Source organism: Pterocles gutturalis, unplaced genomic scaffold (assembly GCF_000699245.1).
Source record: "Pterocles gutturalis isolate BGI_N339 unplaced genomic scaffold, ASM69924v1 scaffold26614, whole genome shotgun sequence".
Classification (NCBI taxonomy): domain Eukaryota; kingdom Metazoa; phylum Chordata; class Aves; order Pterocliformes; family Pteroclidae; genus Pterocles; species Pterocles gutturalis.
In genome coordinates this window covers 2804-11309 of record NW_010136683.1, presented here as the reverse complement: position 1 = coordinate 11309, position 8506 = coordinate 2804, and positions in this window count along the sequence as shown.

The window sequence follows — 8506 nt, the reverse complement described above, 5'->3', positions numbered from 1 at the left end:
CCATGAAGAAATTTTTTTTAATCTCCAGCCTAAACCTCCCCTGGTGCAACTTGATACCACTTGTAAAGCAATGCACAACAACAAATTACCAAAAGGTACTTCTGCCCTGCTCTGCTAAACCTGTATATAACCCACACCATGGGATTGATCCACTCTGGAAGAAAATAATCTTCCAAATTACTCTGCTCTTTTCATTCTCACTCTTCACCCAGACAAGGGTTCCAAAGAGATGTGACCAAAAAGAGCCCCGGGAGGCCTCTGAGTGAATGAAAAAAATGCATCAATGACCTAAGCACTTTCTAACCCAGAGGCCAATGAAAAATCCACCTGATAAGCAAGAAAATCTTTTAGTCTTTGAATAAATGTCACATCTGTTTGCAGTGATTTGTCCCCATGAACCCATGCGGGACCCACAGTGTGCTGTGTGGTGCATGCAGCACCCCCTCCCCCCCTTGCAGCCTCTTTCTCTGGAACCTTTTCTCAGTGACTGTCTGGCCTCCGTGTTCAGTGTCTGTAATTCAATACTCGGGGAGATTTGGGATGTGCAATAATATTCTGGATGTGTAATTAACAAGTGATGTCATGAACATATTACAGGTTTCACCTTTAAATCCCGCTAAACGTGATGAGGGAATCCTTCCAAAAACATTAAATGAGGTTTGGTTTTAGGCTGTATTGCAGATGAAAACCAAATCAATGAGTACCTTGAAACTCTGGTGTTCAATACAGGAATTCTATGTTCTGCAGTATGTTTTCCTTGTCCTAATTCATTACTCCTTAATCCCCAAAGGTGCAGCATTCCCTAGCATCAGCTGTCAAAAAGCCCTGCCGTACAAAACACTGCCAGATGCTTCTTCCCAGTATTACACTCCCAACAGATGGCAAATGCCAGAGATATAAATATATATCCAGATACAGACGTATCAGAGAGGACATTTGTGTTCATGCAGACATGTTCATGTGAACACACGCACACAGGTACGTGTTGTGCTGTTTAACTGGATGGGTTGTTATGTACAGACTTCCTAGTTTGGCAGTAAAGGAAAATTTACTTTTTTTTTTTTAATGAAATACTAATGGGAGAAAGAGAGAGAAAACAGAAACCACTTCTCTCTAGGAAGCAGATCAGTTGATAATCTGCATCTCATTCCAGCTGGGATAGTTCAGTGCTTCAAATGAATTTCACTGGAGGTGAACAGGTTCATTCATTCCAAATGACATTGAAAATCAATGGCCTGTACTAAGAGAAAGTAAATCCTGACTTTAAAATCCATAAATCTTAGTTTGGATTTGGGAGAGGAGAATGCTCCATTAGTTGCCTGTACAGTTACAGAGGTGGGCGTCAACTCATGGTAAACTTTCTCAGCCACGTTTGCCCATAAAATTTTTCATGCAATGAGAAAATGAATGGATGTCTTTCGTGACACTTTTCAAGTTTCTTCTGTGGGTGTAGTTTATTTTAAATGTACTAATGTTCCTATCCCTTTTCCTGCAATGAACAATGCAGGAATATTTTAATGCTGAGCAGTTAATTACCACCTGTACCATTCATGAGTCAAATCACAAGACGGGTGTCTGCACAGGGAAAAAAGACACTGTTGTTTCAAGGGTTGGTCATCTTTGCCAATGTTTTTGGTACACAGGTGTGAGATGTAGGATCTGAAAAGGCATAGGCAGGGCTGCACGCAGTGAAACATCTACTTTTCACCCTGTGGTAACGAGGCTTGAACAGAAATCCAGAGAGTGGATGTGTTAATCTTCCTTCCTTTGAACATGACTCCGAGATGTGAAACTTCAAGTAATCAGGCTCATCAATCTGATGTACAATAGACAGAAAAATGGTGCTCATTGATGTGGTCCAAGAAAGAGTTGCGTGCTGCTCACTGGTGGAGCTGGTGAGATGCACAAAGGCTGGACGTGGTGAAGCGGGATCCCCGGGTCACAGCATGGACAGGAGGCCTGGCATTGTAGGAACATGTTAGACCTGGCTGGTTCAAGAAATTATTCTTATCCTAGTATCCTCTGATAGTGTTCAACGTGAGTTACCTCAGAGTCAGTACCTTCAGGAAAACTTCAGAGAGCTCTGCCCCAATGCCTGGTGCGATGGGAGTCCTTGTCCTATGCCCCATAAGGAAGTAAATAGTTTCTTCCCCAAAATTCAGACCCTGACAGTTAAAACCCAACTTAGAACTAAAACTGGGACAAAAACGAGCCTCCTGTTTTGGAGTTTCTGCCTCTGAGCCTGTCAAGCCTGACTTAAAAAAAAAAAAAGTCCCTGTCATCTGAGACTGGGTTGACCAAGGGGCTTGGAAATGGCCAGGGGAGTATTTCCAGAGATGATGAGAACATTCCTCATTTGCAAGAAAGCCAGACTGCACCTCCTGTGTATCTCACCATCGCTACACACAGACCAAAGTGCACAGCAACAACATTAAAACCAGTAGGAACTTTATAAAATACGAAACACTGTACCATAATGCAAAAAAACCCCCCCCAACAAACCACCGCCGAAAGTGTCTTTCTCACATGGTTTTCAGAAACAAAAGACCAGATACTCTCTCTTCCATTCAAATACCCCTCTGGATATAAATATAATACAAAATTTGTATGGAAAAAAATATCCCATCTTCCAAGAGACCATTGCACAGTACCAGGTTGTACAGTAATATTTGGAGATGAGACAGGAAACACGTGGTATGGAGCCAATTTGATCCTAAGAAAGTGATGACCCTAGATTTAAGGTCAGTAGAAGATGATATCTATCTTCCTGTTTAATACAAGCCATAAAATTACAGCTTTCTATTGAAAAAATCCCAGTGGGATTATGGACCTTTAAAGTCAGGTTGCGAGGCCAGTGCAAAGCTTGGTAGGTGCATGAAAAATGCAAACAGTCCTTGGGCCACCAGGAGAAGTACTTTTAACAGCTGCCACAGAGATTGCTGTGCGGTGGTGGCGGTAATTAACTGCTCAGCTGGCTCTGTGGCTGGGCTGCTCTACAAACACATCCCAAACAACCACTCAGCCTCAGATGATTGAAATCAACTGCCCGTCATACGCTGAGTGTTGGCTAACGGTTAACATTGGTTAGAAGTCATGAATACAGATGAGAGCAATACAGTTTTGGCTGCATCTTCTGGGCTACAGTTCTCTGCATGCTGCTGGGTGCCCAAATCACTGTGCCGCTGCCAGCATTGGCCACCCGCAGTCTGAGGGTCAGAGCCACCTGGGTTGGCCTTACTCCAAAAAGACCACCAAGTATGATCTTGAATGAGGTTGAGGAACTTGTTCCATCCTTGGGGGAATGTAGGATATGGATCCCTCCAGGACCTCAGTCCACAAGGAGGCACCTTGCTTCTTCCATCTAGACCAGCCTGTGACAGCTTGAATTTATTTGAGAGGGAAGGACGGTACATCTGTAGCCTGGCATTCTGGGACCCAGTGCCTTCTATCCCTCCCCAAGTTCCATACCTTCTCCTTTCCCTTTCTTCACTGGCTTGTCATTTACTTTCAGACAAGAAGCAATTTTTTATCTACCATACATCTCAGCCCAGCTGGTGCTATGAAGTAATCACACACCCCAGGAGAATGGGCAGGCTCGATGTGGTTCTGGTCATGCTCCTCTCTCAGTTATCCTAGTGCAACTTCGCTGTTGACCACAGTGACTAATGATTAACATCTCAGTTGTTTGAATTATTTGGTGTAACAAGCCAATCAGATGAACTGAGCTCCTTTCTCACTTGCAAACTGAGGACCCAAATTTCCTGCGAGGTATCTCTCACCCTTCAGTGTTCTCCCAGTAGGTGGCAAGAACATTGTTCAGTATTGGGGTCCATCGTTGTCACTCCTAGAGTCATAGAATCATGAAGGTTGGAAAAGACCTCAAGGATCATCAAGTCCAACCGTCAACCCAACCCCACCCAACCCACTAACCCATGTCCCCAAGCACCACATCTCCACGTTTCTTGAACCCCTCCAGGGATGGTGACTCCACCACTTCCCTGGGCAGCCTGTTCCAATGTCTCATCACTCTTGCAGTGAAGAATTTTTTTCTAATATCCAGCCTAAACCTCCTGATTAGTAGTTCAGGGATGAGCGCTTCACGGTGATTTCTTCAGAACAACCACATAACAAACAAATTGACCATAAATATGCTGGCTATTTAAATAGACCTGTTGGTTTGTTGTTGTTCCAGCAGGACACAAAGTATAGACCATAGGAATATCAAAATGGTGACCCAGTTTTCAACCAGCTGAAAGGTATTACTATGGGTATGTTAGACTTACTGCTAATGCCACTATGTTTAAATTGTAGCTGGCATTAATATGGATTACACCTGGTGAAGAGCTTCAGATTTAATCTCTAGAACAGGTGACCTGGATCTTATTTTAGTGAGGAGAGGATCTCATACCCTTCAGAGGCCTCATCCTCTCCTGGATATTTTTGAGAATCTGTTTAATGAGTTAATTACTATATATATTTATTTTATATATCTATATAACTCGATCCCTAGAAATATAAAGAGTGCAGTGTGGCATGTTCCCATTACCCATAATACTTGTGGTGGGTATAGGTGGGCCATACTGCTATTCAGAATGAAACCCTGTACATTAGACCAAATATCCTCCAAAATTCACCAGGGTAAATCTCCAGCCTTTCAAGAATGGATTTATTTTGGATTTCTACTGCCAGCAAAAACTGGAGTGGGACAATTAGAGCTAACTATGAAACAGGTCTAGAACGGGTCTAAATTTTTGTCTCCTTTTCTGTCATCCTCAGCACATCCAGCAGGATTTGTTTAGCAGCCCTTCCCAAAACAGTTGGTCTTTTCCTGCACTGGTAGGAGTCTTCCTTGGCTGTTTTTTTCTCTGTTATTTTTATACCTCGTACAAAGCAGCTGATGAGGGCACGAGGCTCTCTTTACCACCTCTGTTGGTGAAAACCCAGCCAGACTCACAATGTGTCTAGTTCCAGTGTGGCTTGTCTATCCCATGTTTTATCTTCAACTCATAAATATTTATATCAATTATTTTTCATTCGTATGACTGCATGGGGAATGGTCTTTCTACCACTGCCTGCATTAGCATACAGGACTCCCACGTGAGTACAAGTGTTCTCCATTCATTATTTGCTGCTCATCATGTCTTCTTCATTACTTGGCCATAGAAAAAGTGATTCTCATCCAGCAAGGGACTAGAAGCAATAACATTTGATCTACAACAAATAGCTATAGAGGGAATGTAACAGCTGAAATTAGCAATATAATCACAGATCCTAGAATAAAATGTCTTCCTCCAAAATTATGTGCAAATGTGATTAAGATTAACATTAGCCTAGGTCAGAAGCAATACACGAATGAAAACACAACAAGAACAAAACAAATCAAATTCATTAGATGATTTATTTGGAAAATGTAAGTCTAAGAGCTTTAATGGCGAGTTAAAATGGAAATGATGATGGTTCCTGAACTGCACAGCATCTACTCTATATACAGCCAGAGCAAGAAAACCAGCTGTGAGGCTAACACAGAGTCATAACGTGCAGTTTACAACCTAACACTGCAACATTTCTAAAAGGGTTGTGAAATTCCTGAAGGAGGAATGCAATCACCAGCACTGGGATTAATCAATAATAATTAACCAAATTTAAATCCTAATTGGAAAGGTATTTCCTTAACGTCTCTTATGGAAAACAAAGGTACTGTAGTTAAATGAGTTTTGAAACAAATAAATTAATAAAAAAGGACCGCGAGTGGATTTGCAATCCCGGTCTAATGCTCAGTTTGCTCCTAGCCTCCAGCTTATAGGAGATTATCACTGATCAAACCCCTTTAACAGAAAAGAACCTTTTAAATCCACCTCAGCATTGCCCTTGTTAGGAAGGAAGGAGAGAGGCTCCTTCCAGTGGGAGGAAGGGAGCCCTTAATTCATGGCTTGTCAGGAGAAAGGCGCTTGCTTCAGCACCAAACCAGGTTAGTTATGGCCTTAATTTACACAGCAGCGTGTCGTCCTGGTGGAAGGGACGACACCTTTAAGTAATAACGAACAAGCATGCGTTGACAGAATGATAATCACGGATTGAAAAGGTTACGGCGGAGAAGGTGGTAAAGCTAAGTGCCTGCTTTAATTCCACTGGGTGCCATCACTTCAGGAGCTGGGAGCTGCACTTTACAATCTAAAATAACATTAGTGTGGCAATTAGGACTTAATGGTTTGCGGAAAGAAGTCTGCAAGACTTTATAAAAACATCCAAATTAGTCCGTATTCAAGTTTGACTCCACTCTCGCTTTTTTTCTGGCTGTATTGGTGTCGCCCTCAAAGGCAGAGTTCTCTTAAAACATAGTGAAGAAGTGCTGGAGCCATCAGGGCTGCTTCCCAGTCTGTATACACGGGTATAATCTCAAGGACACTTCTTCCAGTTTATCCCAACTGAAGAGTCTGGCCTATGGTGTCCATGAATAAAATTGCTGAGCTAGAAGAACAAATTTGCTCCAGTGAGCAGATTAAAAAAAAATAAATCTCTAGATGTACATTGACTTGCTCTCCTATTCACAACATCTTGACCTCTCTTAAGCTGCACAAGATATCTAGTCCCCTGCAACACTTAGGAAAATATTCTGCAAATGGGAACCTTTGGAATGAATTCAAACCCCACAAATTTTATTTGGACCTTCCCTCAGCCCCAGAAGGAGGAGATCAAGCAGATTTCTGGGAGGAAACCTGTATTTTTTACAGTTGTCCTGGATTCTTGGTGGTCCCAGCCACCGTGACAGCAGGGTGCCAATGGCCTGGAGTGAGAGCAGGGGGAAATTTCTTGATGCAGGGGATAGGAGGAAGGCAAAAAGGGAGCTGGGCTTTTTACAGTCCACTGCATGGCACAAGATTTTTAATTTCTATGAGAATACGTTTCTTCAATAGTCTTCATGCACGATATGGATTCAGCAGATCAAACAAACGGTGGCCACCAGAGTGTATCGATCTCAGGCACCAAAATGAAAATAAAATGCGCTGTCTCCATTCCTGCCCGACCACAGCACAGCTCTGATGTTGGCTGAAGGCTGGATTCACACAAAGTTCTCTGATCACTGGTAGCACCTGGAAGACTCCAGCTGCTGTGCTTGGGCGTTTCCTTGAACTCACCGTAAGAACAGACAGAAATGAAGTACGGTGTCAACTCTTCATTGATCTCTTTTCCCTTGTCTTCCAAACATCTGTGTCAATTTATTACGCTTCTTACCTCTGGCAGCTACGTTTACAAGACCACATATTCTACGGCAGAGACTGAAAGCTCAGAGACCGGACAGGTCTGTATTGATCCATGCACTGATAGTGCAGCTATCTGAGTAGTTCCAAGGGAGATTTCAAACCATTCCTTTCCTTGCAGGATGTTCTTTATCTAGGTTTACTGTGAAACAGAAAGCTATGTGCTTGTGTGCAGGTTTTTGTTTGCTTTGTTTGAAAATATACAGGCAATTTGGAAATATCTGGAATAAAACCAATCCTGATAAATAAAACAATGCATGCATTCATATGTATGTATATACATTCATATATACACACATATACAAAATAATTCTGTCAGTCTCCAGCACCAGGCTGTTATTTGCTTGGAATTTCCATTTTTCTGCAGCAAATGAAGTAAAATGACCAAGGTCGCAGCAGAGGACAGTGTCAGAGGTGCAATGTGGAAGGCAGCCACACTGCACCAACAGCTGCCTCTCTCTGGTGCTGACTGCGCTGCTCCATCCTTACTCAATATCAGGGACTGCCTTCACCACCGCTGCTTCATTTCCCATACTCTTCATTCCCACCACATGCACGCCTCTTTTTAGAAGAGACAAGAATTTCAGACACTACCCCTAACAGCCCTTTAGATATCTTTTCCTTCTTCATTTCAGCGCTGACCAGAAAAGCAGGAGGGGTTGATGTGCTAAATACCAAAGAACTGTACTCCTGACTTTGATCTCTGAACCAAGGGAAATGCAGTCGGTTTGTCCAACACAATCACTTACAGATTACTGTATATTTAGATATTCTTGTTAGGACAAAGAGGGACTTCACAAAGGTATCTAAGCCGACTAATTGTGAAAACAAATAAAGAATAAGATTTACAGAAGCATTTAGATTATTGAGTCTGATTGCTTTGCAAATCTCTAAATCCAGCAGGTGATCCACAAAGTATTTATTTAACACTTTAGACATCTGTCTAAAGATGTGTATCTGTCTCCTGCTCTCATTTTTCATGTCCGCAATCCTGTAGGAATAAGAGACTTAAAAATACTCTCTTACCTCCTGAGCCTTTTGCCACTGCTAGCATTCCTGTTCTGTTTTTTTTCCCCTCCAAGACAGAGATCATGAACAGTCTTTTTTGGAATAGCTGTCATTACTCTGAACGAATAATGACCAAAATCACAACCTCACCCAATGTCAGGTTCAAAGCTGATCTGTTTGAACACGATTCTCCCATAATCTTCTCGCATTGACAGGCTACATGCAAAATAAAGTGTAGC